Raw genomic sequence first — 18,364 nt, forward strand, 5'->3', positions numbered from 1 at the left:
GTGGATGCTCGATAACTTTCTTCTGCTAAACTCAGATAAGACAGAAGTACTTTTACTAGGACCACATGCAGCTAGAAGCAAACTTTCCGATTACCTAACATCTCTGGATGGTGTTTCTGTTTTAGCGTGTACGGCTGTCAAAGACCTTGGTGTGATTATTGACTCGAGTCTTTCCTTTGAGGCTCACGTGAATAATATTACCAGGATCGCCTTCTTTCACCTTAGAAATATTGCTAAAATTAGAAATATGATGTCGTTACAGGATGCAGAAAAACTAGTTCATGCTTTTGTTACTTCTAGATTAGACTACTGTAACGCTTTACTGTCTGGGTGTGCGAGTAGGTGCATAAATAAGCTTCAGTTAGTTCAGAATGCAGCAGCAAGAGTCCTCACTAGATCTAGGAAATATGACCACATCACCCCTGTATTAATCAGTCTACACTGCTCCCAATCAAATCTCGCATTGATTATAAAATTCTACTACTGACATTACATTAATATTATTATTTTTTTCTTTCATTGTTACATTTATACAACTAATATAATTTTAATATGGAAGTTTACACACTCCTACCAGCTGTTAGACATGTCCTCTGATGGTACTGAACTTGATCCCATCTGGTGTTTATTCACAATGTACCAATTCAACTGCACTAATGCACAGCCCAGTACTACACTGTAACATAACCACATAACTAGTATGTACTAACAAATTGACAAGGTATTTGGCAACTATTTTAATTATAGCTATTCTATTTCTGATTTACTTATTATATTTGTGTATATAGTTCAGCTTCTGTGTGTTTATTCTTTTACAAAAGTCTAATCTTTTTGTATGTTTACTTATATCAATTCCTGTAAAACTTAATTTTTCCCCTTCCCTTATTTTTATTATGTAAATCATTATGGCTATCATACATTGGCTTTACAGCTGGTGAACTTTTAAAACTGTTATTTAAAAATTGTTCAGTTTACATTACGGTTCCTTCTTTCTTAGCAAGCAGAATCACCTGTGCAAGGTCTCTCCCTCTTCTGTTGAGCTGATTGTGCAAGATTCACTTATATCGCATGTGTAGTTTAGACATGTGACAGTTAATGCTAATCAGACTACTGCCCTGTTATTAGCAAAACAAAGAAGAGCTTCATTTAAAACGCGTAGAAATTTAAAAGGGTTGGTTAATTAAATGAGTGTATTTGTTTAACGAGTTAACGCATTATGTTACGAAATTAAACTGCTAACGTCATTACCTACAGTCCACCATGCTAATCGTTAACTGTACAGTAATTCGCTCGCTTTCTCCTAACCTGAATGAACATTACATCTCATCGAATGACAACGAAAAACGTTACATTCGGTATACTATCAACAAAAAAGAATAAGACGTTGAGTTTATAGTGATTTAGTTTACATTTTAATTCATTTTAAAAGTGTATAACAAAGGATTTGCTCTTCTCAAAAGTGCGCAAAAAACAGTTGAATTCATGAAGCCAGGCTTTGCTTAAAATCTCGTGATATCGGCTGTGATTTTCCCAGAAGCGTGTGAGAGTTTGATTGTGTTATGTTATTTTGACATAAGTGAATCTAATAAAAGCTAAGTAGTTGACCTTATAGAAAATCCTATATGATTTATTCGCGTTTATTTAGTAAACATAAAATGATAAATGTACGGAATCTGTTACATTTAAATTTAACAAGCAGCAGAATTCATTTTTTTGAATGTACTCTTCCGTCAGGCGGGTCAATGCCACTGATTTTTTTTTTTAGATCTTTGACAAGGGAGACCATGACTAAATCTTGACCAAAATATTTGAAATCCTGTTCTTTACAAAGAAGAACAAGCTGCATATGATCAGTGCTTGACCTGTTTTGAGTCAAAAATGTCTGCAAGATACACTGCAAGCATCTTGTGTTTTCTCTTGTCAAGTAGATTTACTACTTTAAATGCATCCTGATACAAAATGAAATCAAGTGAACAAGACATTCTCCCTAATATTAGTGCCATCCTGACCATCTTGAAGAACATCCTCAGATAGAACATTACACTGTACTTGCTTGTACGGCTCCCTCACTGACTGACACTGGAAAAGAGATTCTATTGTTTGTTTGGTTGGGACATACTGAGCAAAATACTCAGCCTGCCTCATTTTGTCCCAAGCAAATGGGAACTGGTTCAACATAATTAACATAATTAAAGCTATTTTTGAAAACAGTTTTCGTGTCTTGTTGAGATTTTCGGTTTTCAGCACATTAATTACTGTGCTTATGTCAGCCTCTGGCACCCTAAGTGCAACCAAGTTTTCTTTTAATATGAAAAGTAAGTGTGACAGGCAATTATTGAGGATTTTCAAGAAATACATGATATCAGCCAGAATAACAGAACAACAACTTAGCTTGCAGTTTAAGGTAAAACAGGGCTGCATTTTCTGGGTAGACATCTGATTGCTCACCACTTACATCATTTGGGAGCATTAATCTCTTTCATTTCTCTCATGGGAAATAGTGTTTTACAAATGAAGCTGCCACAAAAGTGTCAACCAGACTATCCCCAGAACTGTTTCTGTTTTCTAGCCATACAGTAGTGTGCATGTTTGTCACACTTTAATGTTTCAGATCATCAAACCTATTTCAATATTAGTAAAAGATAACCCATGTGAACACAACATGCAGTTTTTAAATGAAGGTTTTTACTATTAAGGGAAAACAAAATCTACATGGTCCTGTGTGGAAAAAAAAGTTTTTAAAACTGATTATCACACCTGAGTTCAATTTCTCTCGCCACACCAAGGCCTGATTACTGCTAGACCTGTTCGCAATCAAGAAATCTCCTAAATAAGACCTGCCTGATAAAGAGAAGTACAACAAAGGATCTTCAAAAGCTAAACATCATGCAGAGATCCAAAGAAATTCAGAAACAAATGAGAATGAAAGTAATTGAGATCTATCAGTCTGGAAAAGGTTATAAAGCCATTTCTCGTCTCTGATCCTCATAGCACCCAGGTGGCCCAAAGCACCGTGGCTAGCAGAGATTATCCCTCTTCTGTATGCAGAGCCATTGACCCTCCTATTGGGCACAGACCTCCTGGCCCAAAGGGAATGGGGAGATCTACCATCCTTTCCCAGAATAGGTGGCTTCCTGGGCCTGACCCGTGAGAGGGCAAATTTAAACACTTTGGGGCTTCCCCCTCATGTTGTTGCCACTATTAAGAATGCCAGGGCCTCTTCCACGCTTTCCTCTATGATTGCAAGTGACGTATTTAAAGAGAAGTGTGCGAGGCACCAGGTCATATCACATCTGTGCTCAGTCGTTGAAATTTTGGGCTTCTTGGAGGACCTTATAGATTGTGGAAGATCCTTTTCTATGAATAAAGTCTATATAGCGGCTGTCGCTGCATGTCATGCCGGGTTTGGTGGCACTACGGTGGGGTAAGACCCCCTTGACCATAGATTTATAAAGGTTGCTTGCCGACTCCTTACCAGTCACCAGAAGTATAATCCCAGAATGGTACCTCTCCATGGTGCAGGAGGTGCTGGCTCAACGGCCTTTTGAGCCCATTGGGGATATCTCCCTTAAACTCCTGTTCTTAAAGACCGTTTTGCTTCTGGACTTGGCTTCTGCCAAACGTGTCAGTGATTTGCATGCACTCTCGGTTTATTCCTCATGCACCAAATTCTAGCTCAATAGGGAAAAGTTTTTGCTCAGGCCTAACCTGGCCTTTATGCCTAAATGCTTTTCACCCTCCTCCTTTTTCCTCTGTGGAGGACCAGAGGCTAAAGGCTTTATGCCCTGTGGGGTTACTTTGACACGACTAGCCCCTTTAGAAGGAGCAACCGGCTCTTCATTTCTTGGGCCCTCTCGAAAACAGGAATCTCATCTCTAAGCAACGCCTCTCTCATTGGCTTGTGAAAGCTTTCTCCTTGGCATATGAATCTAAGGGAGTGCAGCCTGGTAAAAAACCAAACATGGCTGGTAGAATATAATGTTACAAAACAAATGAGACCCCACACTATAAAAAAAAAAAAAAGCTTGCTCCAGAACTGATTTCATGTAAAAAAATTCAATTCTTGGAGTCTCTTGGAGATGTACAAAATAATTTGAACCTACTGTAAATGAAAATGTAGACAGGATCAAACACAATCCTCTAAAAGCCATAAAAAATGCCGAAAAGCAATTGCTTCTACATGCAAAGCCTTTAAGGGTAGTCATGTTTATCCTAAACAAGAGCTCAGGTTGTTGCATGAAGCTTCAGTTTACCTGTCTGAAGTGACCTGTATTGCCTTGTTTGGTCAATGGAAATATTTCACAGATTTGTCTCTACTTTGTGGCGTCCAGCTCTTATTGCTGGATTATTAAAGACTATTAACTGCTATAGCATCTGCATTTGACTGCATTAAGAGCCAATAGAGATTTGTGCTGCAAATCCCCATCCAGAACACTTCCAGACATTATTAGACCCTGGTTTACTGATAACAGTTGCTGTCAAACTAGATGAAATTCACATCACAGGTCTGGTTCCACATAATGAGCTGAATTATTGGCCATTTGAAGCTCTAATGGAATTTAACAAAGATGGTGCTTCACAAGTCAGCCAGCAATTCCTAAGCAGAAAACTGAAGAGCTTTAAAATTTTAGTACAGACATGCAAATTCCACCCTTTTACTTAAAGGACTAACCCTGAACTTAACTCCAACTCTAAGTTTTGACTCACCCTTTGCCCACCCAATTTAAACTGAACAAAAATAGTAATTACATGTAAACTTCATTACGATCACCGTTGTCCTTATAATTTTTACTTACATTGGCGAGCCACCCAGCGAGGGATTTCTGGAAAAAAAATACAGTGTGGAAAGGTATCAGCCTGACGTAGTGTGGTGGAATTGTATTGGAATTGTATTGTTTCTAAAGTAGCTGAAGCAAAGTGCTTAAGTTTCTAAAGTCATTTAAACTTTCTATGGGGGAACTATTCTAGTTTCTAACGTAAGTGAAACTGTTGACAATGTAAAGAGCGTGACGCACAGCGGCACTGTAAAGTTTAAAACAGTAACCCGAAGTACTGTGGTTTGTCCAACGGACTGTGACACTGTTTTAAACTCATGTTTTAAGCCCGAAGTATGATGGTTTAGGATATAACGCGGTATTGTGACAGCGGAATATTTTAAACAGTATGTTTGTATTATTGCGGAGACTTTATTAGGCTATTTCAAGCAACTACCGTATTTTTCGGACTATAAGTCGCTACTTTTTTTCCACGTTTTGAACCCCGCAGCTTAAACAATGAATCGGCTAATATATGTATTTTTCCTGTTTTTTTTTTCTTGGTTTCACAAACTTCAAGCCAAAAAACTAAGCGACATAACATTAGACCAATGAAATTTCCGAACGGAAACGAAAAACGCACCTTACCTGTGTTCTGAGCTGCACGGCATCAGGAGAAAAACTTTCACTGGTTGTGATTTTTAAACGCATGACGATGACAAAAGATAAACTCCCCAGAGAAATACCGTGGTACCTTGACCTACGAGTTTAATTCGTTCCGTGGACGAGCTCGTATCTTAATTTGCTCACACATCAAATTAGTTTTCCCCATTAAAATACTTAAAATGGCATTAATCCGTTCCAACCCTCAAAATGACACACCGTTTTTATGTTTCATGTTAATAAATTGGAAAATATATTTCTAAATAACAAATCTTGTAAACAAAAATAATAGAAAGAGTATGTAAAGATATAATAAGGTTTTATTCAGTGTATTTTCTTTGGAGATGAGACGACTTGAGCTAACGAAAACGCCGGTGGGGTGTGTGTGTGTGTCTGTGTGTGTGTGTGTGTGTGTGTGTGTGTGTGTGTGTGTGTGTGTGTGTGTGTGTGTGTGTGTGTGTGTGTGTGTGGAGGGGGGGTAGAGGTGATAAGCGGAGGCGGAGGGAAAACTAGTTTTTTACTATCACTTCTGTACACTACGTATCCCTAAACTTTAAAATTTTTACTTTTTCTTTTTTGCTTATCTTAATTTTCGTCACAATCTTTGCTTCGCCATCTAGCAGCGGCGTCTCGAGCTCGTACCTCAATTTATGCACTTTATGTACATTAATGCACTCGTAGGTCAAGGTACCACTGTAGTTGTGAAAGTAAGGAGGAAGACAGTAAACAATGACTTTCTTGGTAGGCTACTGTTTAGATACAAGCCGTTGTAACGCGTTGAGTCTGGGTGAAGGGAGAGCTCACTAAAACTCCAGTTGCAACAGAAATCATATAAGTACAGACAGGTTTCCAAAACTCATGCTTTTTTATTTTTTTTGGCAACAGCGTGACGTGCTATTCCCAAAATGCCGCTCTGCTCTTAAAGGAGCCACAACATATATTTCACCTGTTACACCCTGTAACAGACACTGTCTTTTCGTTAAAGCCTGTGTAAAGTTCATTAATTTCAGTGTAGACACGGCTTATACACAGGTGCGGCTTATTTATGTTAAAAATAAAAATATTTGTAAAAGTCAGCTTATACAAGGGTGCGCTTTATAGTCCGGAAATTACGGTACATAACTACATTTTGCACTAGAAGTATTGTTACGGTGAATAAATAGACGGTTATCTTAAAGTAACTACATAACGTGTATTTGTAAGTTAGTATTTTGGAAATGGAAGAGCTGATTTAAGTACATTGCTAAACACGGCTCACAAGGGATGTTTGACGGAACTGAGAAGGTTGGTGATAAGCCGGATGAGTGGGCTGTTTCTAATTCGAGAGTTATCCCAAAATGCCCAGGAGTAAAAAAAGTAACTAGAAGGAGGCTGGATGAGCTACAGGCTAAAAATAAGCGGCTTCATTCTAGACTCTAGACGGAGACATTTCTACTTAAAATTTCTACTTAAAATTAAAAAAGTCAGTAAAACAATTTGGAAAGAAGAAAAAGATCAGAATGCAGAAAGAGATCGCATTTCTGAAAATGCTTAAATCATTTGTTGAAAGTTTTAGTGATTTGGAGGAAGCTAAGGCTGCCTGCCAATTCATGATAAAAAATATCACAACTTAAAAAAAAAACCAGTAAAAAGTTGATGGATGTCACATCGTATAATCGAGTTCCAGCCGCTTCAGACTTACAAGTACAGTGATGATGGTTGGGAAGAGTGTCAATTACTCATCAATGGTCTCTACTCTGGTCAAGTTTAGCCCCAATGAGCTAGAAGTCGTAATTAAGAATATTAGTAAATTTGAGCCTGAAAAACAAGATCCTTTTGATTTTCTGAAAAACCTGGATCGCTATGCCGACATTTACAAATTTACAGATGGCGATGTATGTGTTTTGTTAACTATGTGCTTGCCGGATACTCTTTCGGGAGCTCTCTCTCAGAGGGTCAAGCATAGAATTGCCAATAAGGTTAGAGAGAAAACAGGGTTGAGGTCTTAGGTATGATGTCAGTTAACTGGGATAAAATTTTTGATATGCACATGAGGAAAGGGGAGCACCCAGTAGCATTTTCAGTGCGATTACTGGAGGCATTTAAAACTTTCAGTGGCAATCCAGACATTACTTCGAATGATGTCAGATTCAAATCTGTTTTACTTAATAAATGTGATTCGCTCACCTGTACGGCTGTAGCAATGCATGTAACACAACTATCAGAATTTCATGACATTATTGCCAAAATGACAGTTTTACAACAGTAATTTTAAAACTAAAAGGTCTCATCCTTTGTCAGTAATAGGGGTAAGAAAGTCCTATCAAAACAACAATCACAAAGTATCCTTGACAAGAGAGGGTTGTGCTGGTGGAGATAGAGAGGCGAGACCACCTACTTATAACCCAGATAATCTTCCCGTTTGTTATTCATTCATTCATTCAATTATTCATTTTCTCCCGCTTATCCGTAAGTCCCTTACGAGGGAAATATCAAGGTCCGTGACGTCAGAGTGACGTGGGGCCGCCTTCCCGTGGGCTCACCACCTGCAGGAGGGACCGTAAGGGACGGTGCTGTGAGGATTGGGCAGCAGTCGAAGGCGGGGGCCTGCTTAGACTGCTGCCCCCGCGACCCGTTTGTTATTCATGTGACATATTTCCAGAGAGTGCAAATTGTCTGACAGGAAGACAGGCTCAGGGAACTACTTCCAATCACTTACAGGCCACAATAAGCAGACTAATCAAAGAGGATGAGGGACTGCGTTCTCAGAAAGAGAGACAGACCTCTCACACCAAGTCTTTTTCTGAATATTTTTATCAGGCCTCCCTAACACATGTAGCACCTTTGTCACAGGGTAGTCATGGTAGACCAATCATAAATATTGCTGTTGGAGTTCGATGCAATGATTGGTTAGTAGATTCTGGTGCTTCATTAACCATTCTTCATTCAGAACAACTCCCCACACATATGTAAGATTACAGTAACATTGGAGGGTTTTGACGGAACAGTTTCACTGGCATAACACAAACTGAAAGTATGTCTTTTCAAGTTGGTCACGACGAATTTAAAAGCAAAGACTGGCTCAGTAAAACTGGTGAAGTTCATAGTATCTTAGGATCAGATATTATGACCACACAGGGCTATGTTCTTGACTATGGCAACAATTGTATTTGGCGTAACCCTCAGAGTAAAGATAAAGTGGTGGAGATTTCTGATGTACATGCAATAAAAAAGTTAGATGACTATGATTTAGATGCATTGTTATCAGTAGAAGATTCTGAATTATCAGATCTGTTACATCACAACAGGTGTTTTTGCTAGATCAAAACATGATTGTGGTGAAGTTGATACCAGCATGATTGAGGTGAAGATTCAAGGACATGATCCGCCCTCCCGCCAATCTGGCCTGTTCGAAAATCAGATGATTCTAGGAGAATATGCATAGACTATAGGAAACTTAACGAATGCACTCAAACTTGCGCACCTGTATTGGCCTCCACTCCAGATGTGTTAGCATCCCTTTTACCCGAGGCAAGTTATTATTCAGCTCTCTATGTGTCTAATGGTTTTTGGTCTATTCCAGTGCATCCAGAATGTCAATACAAATTTGCTTTTAAGTTTTATAACACCCAGTATACCTGGAATGTACTTTCCCAAGGATTTGTGAATTTTCCCAACCTGTTTTAGTGTTTAGCTAAAATACTGGAGAGGTTCTCTAAACCTGAATGTTGGATGATTTGTTGTTGCAGACCACCCACCAGAGAGGAACATCTTACTTTGTTGACAGAATTACTTCAATTTCTGAAAGCAGTTTAACTCAAGTTAAATCCAAAAAAGTCAGAAGTCAGAAGTCGCTTATCTAGGCATTAAGATAAGTGAAGGAGGCCGTACACCTGACCCACACAAAGTAGAAATTATTAAGAGACTACCAGTTCCTAGTTCGTCAGATGACACATAGCACATCACACTGGCTTTTAATGTCAGGAATGCGAGGAGTTGGACCCAAATGCAGGACGCCAGCAAAAGTATATGTTTGAAGTCTTTAATAAACAACACCAATAAAGGCAAATACGATGTCTTTGAATAAAAAAGGCACACAACCAAAAAACTTATGACAGCCAGGCAGAAGAAGTCCACATGTGAAAAAAATCCCCACAAAAACTAAGTGTCCAAAAACTTATGACCATCAGGCTGAAGTAACCCACACAAACACACAAAACAAAGTGTCCGAAAACCTACGGCCGCTATGCCGAGCGGGAGATAAGCCGAGCGAGAGAGAGAGAGAGAGAGTTTGTGAATGGAAAATAAAATTTTAAAATACCACGACCGGTGGCATGGCACAAAGCCAGAAAAAAAAAAACGGAAGATCCAAAACCGAAACCAAAAATGCAGGAAGCAAAAACGTCTCAAACGGAACACGGAAGCCAACGAGACAATCTGGCAGAGAGCATGAGGAATCCGTGTCTATTTATGCAACGGCAAGATGGTTGCGAGTTTGCGCTACCCTGGAAGCGGAAGCGCCAGAAGTGCACGTGCCGCTGGCTGACAGTACCCCTCCCCTTAGGCCGGCTCCAGACGGCCCACCAGGTTGGTCCGGGTGTTCCAGGTGAAAACAGGAAACAAGGCTGGGATCCAAAATGTGATGCGCAGGCACCCATTAGCATTCCTCAGGGCCGTAGCCTTCCCAGTCCACAAGGTATTGTAAGCCCTCTACGCCTTAAGTGTAGGAGACGACGCACAGTAAAGGCGGGGCCACCGTCAATGACCCAGGCAGGTGGAGTGGTCTAGTGGAGGGAACCAGGGAGCAAGCTTGAACAGGTTTGAGGCATGAAACATGGAAGGTGGGGTGGACACAGAAGACTCTGGGAAGGCGGAGGCGGACCGCCACAGGGTTGAGGACCTTGGATATAGGAAAAGGTCCAATAAAGCAAGGGGCTAGCTTTCTGCATGTGACCTTCAGCGGCAGGTCCTTGGTAGAGAGCCAGACCCTCTGGCCAGAGCGGTAAGCGGGTGCTGGCCTGCACCTGCGGTTGGCCCAGCGGGCATAACAGCGGGAAGACCTGAGAAGAGCAACCCGGGTCTTCTTCCAGGCACGACAGCATCACATGACCAAGGCTCTAGCTGAGGGTACCGAGGCCTCAACTTCTTGAGGAGAAAAAATCGGTGTGTGGTAGCCATAAGCGGCTTGGAAAGGGGAGAGGCCAGTGGCTGAGGACGGCAGAGTATTATGGGCATATTCGGCCCATATCAATTTCAAAGCCCAGGAAGCGTTGTCATCAGTGCAAAGGATGCGAAGGGCTGTCTCCAGGTCTTGATTTAGCCTTTCCGCTTGCCTGTTGGTCTGCGGGTGAAACCCGGTAGACAAGCTGACTGAGATACCCAGGAGGCGGCAGAACTCTCTCCAAAAATTGGTAGTAAACTGTGGGCCCCGATCTGAGACGGTATTACTTGGGAGGCCATGGAGCCGGAACACATGCAGTAGCAGGAGCTGGGCAGTCTCCTTGGCCGAGGCCAATTTAGGAAGAGGTACGAAATGAGCCATCTTGAAAAACCAATCTATCACAGAGAGAATGGTGGTATGGCCAGCTGAGGGGGGTAGACCAGTGACAAAGTCTAGGGCTATATGGGACCATGGCCGATGAGGAACGGGAAGTGGACGGAGGAGACCCGCCGGGGTGTTTCTGGGGCTCTTGTGCTGGGCACAAATAGGACAGGAGGCCATAAACTGACAAACATCTTCTCTAATTGTGGGCCACCAAAAACGTTGCTGCTGAAGGGCCAAGGTGCAAGGGGTCCCCGGGTGGCAGAAAAACTGAGAGCAGTGGCACCACTGGAGGACCTGTGAAGGGAGCTGGTCCGGAACATAGAGTCTACCCTTAGGACAGCCATCTGGTGTGGGTTGCCCCAAAGAAGCTCTGTGCACCTTGCGTTCAATGTCCAAGCAAAGGACTCGGAAGGATGTGACCTGGGTCTTCCCCTTCCTCCTTGCCGCAGGAACCCAGTCGGGACAGGGCATCTGGTTTGCTGTTTTTGGAGCCCGGACGGTAGGACAGGGTAAAACAAAAACGCCCAAAAAATAGCCCCCACCTGGCCTGCCAGGGGTTAAGGCGCTTGGCTGCCCGTAGATACTCCAGGTTGCGATGGTCTGTCCACACAATAAACGGGTGTTCGGTGCCCTCCAACCAATGTCGCCATTCCTTAATTGCCAGCTTGACAGCCAGCAGCTCGCGGTCCCCAATGGAGTAGTACTGTTCCGCAGGACATAGTCGTTGTGAGAAGAAGGCACAAGGATCGAGGCGGTTGTCAGTGGCTCCTCTCTGACACAGGGTGGCCCACACCCTTGTCAGAGGCATCAACCTCAACAACAAATTGCCGGGAAGGGTCAGGCAGAGTAAGGATAGGTGCAGAAATAAACCGGGTCTTGAGTTCCAGAAAGGCCTGTTCCGCCTCAGGATTCCAAGTGAATGGCTGATCCTGCCGGGGGGTGGCTGGGTCGAAGATCTTGTGTAGCTCCTCTGAGAATGCATGGTAAGAGGCACAGAACGAGGAATGGTGTTCCCACTCCACCGTGGCCCACCGTTTGGTCTTACCTGAAAGTAGGGAGATCACATAGGCCACCTTGGTGAGTTCATCTGGAAAAGATGAAGGCTGAAGCTAAAAAGTTTCTGTATCTGCTGGTGATGAGAGGTGGTGATCTGCACCAGAGAGGAGAGTTGAGTCTGGAAGTAATCCACACAAGTAGTAAGTAGAAGTAATCCACTGGAAGTAATCCACACAAAAAGTGTCTTAGTGTCGAAAACTTACGGCCGATATGCCGAGCGAGAGATAAGCCAAGAGAGAGAGAGCCAGTTTGTGCTGCTTTTTTATGATGACATTCCCACCTTACCCAACAAAGCTGGTCCTAGTGTGTCTACACTTAATGGAACGCCTCCAGTCAGCCCTAAGGAATTAACTCCAGTGCAGAAAAAAAGCCCAAAGAATACCCTACAGCTTTCTAATCCTCCAGAATATGTGGCCTACACAGACACAGAGTTGGAGCAAGCTCGTTAACATTATTTTGAAATGGCCCACACTGGCAGGGAGCAGGAATGTGTCCTGTCCAAAGAGCTGAGATGCAGGCTAGTGAGGAACACGGTCACCAGCCTGATTTCTATTTTGAGAGCAAGCCAGCAAGGAGAGTTGGTCCGGTACCCTCCCAAGCATGAAGTTACTGCAATGGCTAGAAGAGTAGTGGATTATTATCCAATGCTACAAGACAAAGACAAAACAATCAAAATGTAAGTGATAGATTTATGCTATATTGCTTTTCGCACTTTATAACATCTATGCGTTATTATTGTTTTCTTATGGTGCTCATTGTGACAAAGTTAAATGTTTTCTTTTTTATTTGTTTGATCTGCATGCCTGTTTTTAAACCACAGACGAGTATTTACAAAAATATCCACAAAAGGCTGTAAAATGTCCCCACTAAAGAGACAGGGACCCACACCAGAGAGGGGCCATCCAAAGAAAAGTCGTAGAATTGATTAATCATCAAGTGACAATGAAGAAGATTATGATACCGACACAAGTGGTGGATCGACCACTGTTTTGCAAGAAACATTAGGGAGCAGTACCGATGATGGCCACTCTGCATGTAAGTTGTATGTGGATTGCTATAAGGATGTGTAGCGAATTTAGCTTGCAAAGAAAGGTAAATATTTATAGTAATTATAAATATTTAAGTTAAGTTGAATTGACGGTAATGGAATTAACATTACACTTATTTGTCTGTTCGTCCGCCAAACAGACAGTATAATTTTAGATTAATTCTATAAAAGAGGTATCTCCCTGGCCAAGAAAGACGTAACCCCCTTTTAATTTATACCGTAAATTTAATTAAAAGAGCATGTAGTTCAGACCGGATGTAGCAGGAACTTTGCATTTGCGAACGTACTCAGAGACAACTACTTGTGAAAAATATGGCGTTTAATAAATGAGACAAACACACATAGAACTAGCTACACGAACAAACAAAGAAATAAAGAAAACAAAAATAAAATAAACAAAGGTTAAATCTAGGAAAGGAGGAAGAGAAAAGAAAAAAGAATAAATAGAGAATGGAAAGAGGAGGGATGGAAATGCTTAAGCTTCAAAATTAAGCACACCCTAACTGGGAAATCGTCACAGGAATTTAAATTCACCTTAAGATTCACTAAGACTTAAAGTACGCATCTAAATTCGTTGGTAAAGGAAACGGTTACTTGCATTGGCTTGTTGCACAAGAGTCCGGATGCGAAAAGGAAATCTTTGAAGAGCCAGTTAGGGTGGGGTCAGATGTTCTTCCAGGTTCTCCTGAAGATCATTGTTGGTGTTTGTGACATTTAAAAGGTCTCGAACTCCACCCATCTTCGGGGGAACAGCCAATACTAAGGGTTGAGATTTTGGAGGGGAATCTCCCCTTTGTTTCATGTGTTTGTGGGCATGGTTTGGACTATGGAACTTTAAAGTTTTATCTTAGGTGTATTAAGATGGTATGGTGACTTTCGTGATCCAATAAAATGTACCATTGTTTGAAAAGTAAGTTACAGATAATTTTGTGGTCATTTGGATACTAAACACGAGAGGATTGACGGCATAACGGTAGCGGTACATTACATACATAGATCAGTAGTCAAAGTGTAACTAATGTTACTACGACATTATGTTCTGATAAAAAAATATGAAAACACAAAACAAAATGCACATTCATTAGGAAAGTGAAGAGCAGATAATTTTGTATAAATTCTGACATCAGGCCTTAAAAGGACATAAAGCATTAGAACAGGTATACATTAACGAGCTGGGACCAGTACTTAACGTATAACGGATGTTAGTACTATGCCGTATTCTGATTAAATGAAATGCACCCTTGTCAGGAAAGTAAAGAACAGATAATTTTAAGTCAATTAAGCATTAAAAGAAGAGACACATTAATAGAGTTACATTAATAGGATCTTTAGCGTACAACTATAAACAATAAAGGAGATACATACAAGTATAGGTTAATGTCGTGGGATGTGGAGCATCTTATTCTTTTGATTAACTGGAAAAGGAATGCTTTATTGTATCAGTGTGTGTGTGTGTGTGTGTGTGTGTGTGTGTGTGTGTGTGTGTGTGTGTGTGTGTGTTCATGTGTGTTCATGTGTATGTGGGGGGGGGGGGTTTATGGTCGAGGTCTCTATGCGGTCAAACAGAGAAACGGCATGGGGTTATCTCGTCTTGTAGTAGGATCCAGACCTTCTGGAGCCAGTTGTGTGTGGGTGTGTGTTTTTAGGATTAGAGTATTCGTGTCTTTGAAAGGGGGAGTGGGACATTTTACAGATATATCACCCCCAATAAAAGGGTTTGGATTGAGGTGAAGATGTCATAGGTTAAAAGGAATGCCTGGGACATGAAATCTACATGATCTGTGCCAGACGCTACAGATGTGAAATAATATGATGGTTTTCCCATCAGTGCAAGCTTTTTACTCACATATGCCACTAAAAATAGATGGGAGAACCTTTAGCATGGGTGTGAAGGAAACATCACAGTCCTAAACGGCAGCCTATAGATGGTTTTAACATGAACAAATGGCTTTTGCGGACCAAACTTAACTTCCAGTAGACTTTCGCATAGAATCAATAACAACAGAGTCCTTCAAGAGTAGATTATTTTCAGATGCGTAACTGCAGCAAGGCGCGTGTGTCCAAAGAAACCATCTGTAACAAAGGTCTTAATATCTTCAGTAGTAGTAATACTTTCAGTTCATTAGTAAGACTGGGCGACATGGACAAAATGTCATGGTTTCATTTTCCACTGTGGGGCTGATAATAGCTTCCTGGAATGTAATGCAACACTCATTGCCTTTGTAACAAAATAACCTAGTGGTAATTAATTATAAACGTATTAACCTTTTTACCATTTCTCAATTTTAGCAGACATGTATAAAAAAAAACAAACAAAAAAAACAACCAAGGTGCAGTCTCCCACATCCTTGACCTTGAGTTTCAAGCAAAACAAGCCTTCATTCACAGTAATGCCCTGAAAGAAGAGGAAAGGCCCTTAAAAGATCCTTGATGCTTATCCATGTTTCAAGGAACTTCATAATGTAAGCAATAAAGTTATTTTTTCTCCTTTAAAAAGCAAACATACTTGCAAATTTGAACACATATTTGTATAGGTGATGGGTGAGCTGTGTCGGATCTTGAATAAAGGCAACAGCAAATTCATTGATGAAATAAAGAAAAGATGGGAAGGCTTCTGTGGCAAGATGCAGTTTTACGCTGTTTGTAAGAAAGTGATGAAGCCACCCATGACCCTGGATAGAGGTAAGCCACATGTAGTAGAGTGCACCAGAACCTCAAATAATAATTATTCTTTAGTTGTCTATTGGGAACCGTGGGAGAAACCTGATCAATATTTAAAATTTTAAAAAAGCATGACTCTCAAATTATCCACAATTGTGCTGCTCTACTTTCTATGGTGACAAAATAAGAATTATGTTAACCCACATCCAACACCCAACAAGATAGTCATCTTGTTTAATATTTTTTTGTTCTGTTGTAGTGGAGTATGCCATAGCGCTATTCAAGGCGCTTCCTAGACTCTTCCCTTCACCAACTGCACCGCCAGTGAGGCATTGCTTTATGTCCTTCAGGTGATACTGTGTTTACATTTTGTCACATCCAATACTCTTTGTTTGTCTATTAGTATGCATTGGCTTTTAGACTTTGTTTTTCTCAAAAAAAAAATTTCACAGAAACTCATGTTTTTCTCGAATATTTCAGCAAACAGAAGATCTCACCATCGACCTTCAGAAGAGATCTCTTTTCAGCCCGGTTTTGCTTTTTGATGGTTCCAACATTCTCATCGCAATAGGAACCACTCCCATCACCACATTTGCCAAGAAAGACATCAGTGAAGGCCTGCTTTATCTGATGGCTTACTACTACACCCTTCATCTTTACATATCCTAAGTGTGTATTAACCCTCCTTTCTGTCATTCAGACAAAAATATTAGGGGATTAAATTAATGAGATGGATTCCACAGCTTCATATAAAAAAGCCATGACAGAGTAAAAAGACTTTATTGGGAAGTAATTTATTGGTGATTACTGGGAAGTAGTAGGGGTACTGAAGGGAGAAATGGCACTGCCATTATCAGCACCCTGGTAAAACGTATGTGAGGGAGGGAGTCATGTTCTGTCACACGTAAATGTTAAAGTAAATTCAGTGAGTTAACTTTTTTTTTTTTTTTTTGGGGGGGGGGTTATACAAAATACATTTTGTATGTTTTTTGTGCTTTTTTCTTGGGCATCTCTGTTACAAGTTGTTTTGTAGTTTTATTATTCAGATTCTCATGTTGATTGTGATTCCGTGTTCAGCAATGGCAACACGTACTGTTTTATGTTACAGTAAGTTGAAGTATTTTGGGAAGCAGCAAAGTAAGCTTTGTTTTGTGCATGGTAACTATTCTGTGTAAAAAGACAGGTTTTCATTTGAGTAAATCATTTTTGACTCTGAATGCATGGTCTTGATTTTAGTTTATATAACCTTGTTTTAATTTTAAATGCTTTATTTATTTAAAGACAGATTACCTTATGACAAATCCTAAATTAAGAAGAATTGTCTTGTTTAATTGCTCTGGTTTTAAGATCTTTTCACACAAATTAAGAAAAACAAACTCTTAAAAAAGAATTAACAACTTAGTTTTAAGTAAAATTAACTAAATATACTGCTTCAAATAAGTATTTTAATCCTTGTTTTAAAACCCTTTGCTATTTTCTAAAGACAGTTGTGCATTGTGTATCGGTGACAGTTTCAAAATCATGTTTAGGAATAGTAGGATTTTGTAGAGATTTCATTGAAGGATTTGCTAAACCTCTGAATACCCTCCTTTCAGGAAAAAGAAAAAGAATGATTCTTTAGACTGGGGTACTGAGCATCAGACAGCCTTTCAAAGGTTGAAGGCATAAATTGCAACTCCAGAACATGGCCATTTATTTTGCAGACAGCTGCCACTGAGGAGGCTCTCTCAGCTGTTCTTCTCCAGGAAGAACAAGAAAATATGCATCCCATTGTGTATGCATCGCGGGTATATCCCCAGACGAAAAAGATTTTGACTCCTGTACGTGACACCTTCTGTCTGTTCACTGGGCTAGGTCACATTTTGAGTACATATATGGCTTCAATGAAGCGACACTGCATACTCCACATACCCCTTTACAGCTCCTCTTAAATGGAAAGGTGAAGGGAGTATCTAGCACTAGATTAGCCAGGTGGATGTAAGATTTAGGCTCTAAAAATCAGAACACCGTGTACAAACCCAACTCCGTGCAGTCCCGAACACTCCTATATGAAGGTAGCCCACACACTTGTGAAGCCGAACACACTAGTCACTCTGAAAGTGTCTTTACGGTAAAAGCGATTGAACGAGCTGTGGATGTGTATGTTGAAGGTTCTAGATACTGGCAAGAGGGCCAATATTATACATGTTTCGCTATTGATTCTGATAGAGAAAATATTTTTGTATAAATGTCAGCATAATTTTTCAGTTTAAAAAGCAGAGATCACAGCAGTGCTAAAGACATAGGAGGTCATCACAGACTCAGACTTAAATATCTACTCAGATTCTGCCTTTGTAGTTAATTTTCTTACAGATAATTCTGCGTATATTTGCAGATATTTACAGGGTTTTACTAGTGCAGATGGTCAACCTTTGGTTGACTGTGCTCCAATTCAGGCTTTGTGGTCAGCTGTACAGAATAGCACTCATAAGGTAGCATTGCTGAAAGTAAAAGCCCACCAGAAAAAATGAACTAACAAACATGGTGATGGGAATCTGTCTTTTGATGAACTAGCAAAAAAGGCTGCCATAGTAGGAAGGATGTTTTTGGATGTCACAGGACAAGAACCGCTTGCAACCATCAACATTACAAAGCCTTTAAACTTAAAGTGCTCAACAT

The 18,364-nt window shown here is 40.5% G+C and overlaps 1 long non-coding RNA gene across 1 annotated transcript; it reads left to right on the forward strand.

Annotated features, from left to right (window-relative positions):
• The first annotated feature begins 15,357 nt into the window (after positions 1–15,357).
• Positions 15,358–16,632, forward strand: LOC310716547. Its single transcript, XR_014530602.1, has 3 exons — positions 15,358–15,507; positions 15,580–15,727; positions 16,187–16,632. It is a non-coding gene; the product is annotated as an uncharacterized lncRNA (long non-coding RNA).
• Positions 16,633–18,364: the final 1,732 nt, after the last annotated feature.

This window comes from Silurus aristotelis, assembly GCF_946808225.1.
Source record: "Silurus aristotelis genome assembly, chromosome: 21".
NCBI classification, from domain to species: domain Eukaryota; kingdom Metazoa; phylum Chordata; class Actinopteri; order Siluriformes; family Siluridae; genus Silurus; species Silurus aristotelis.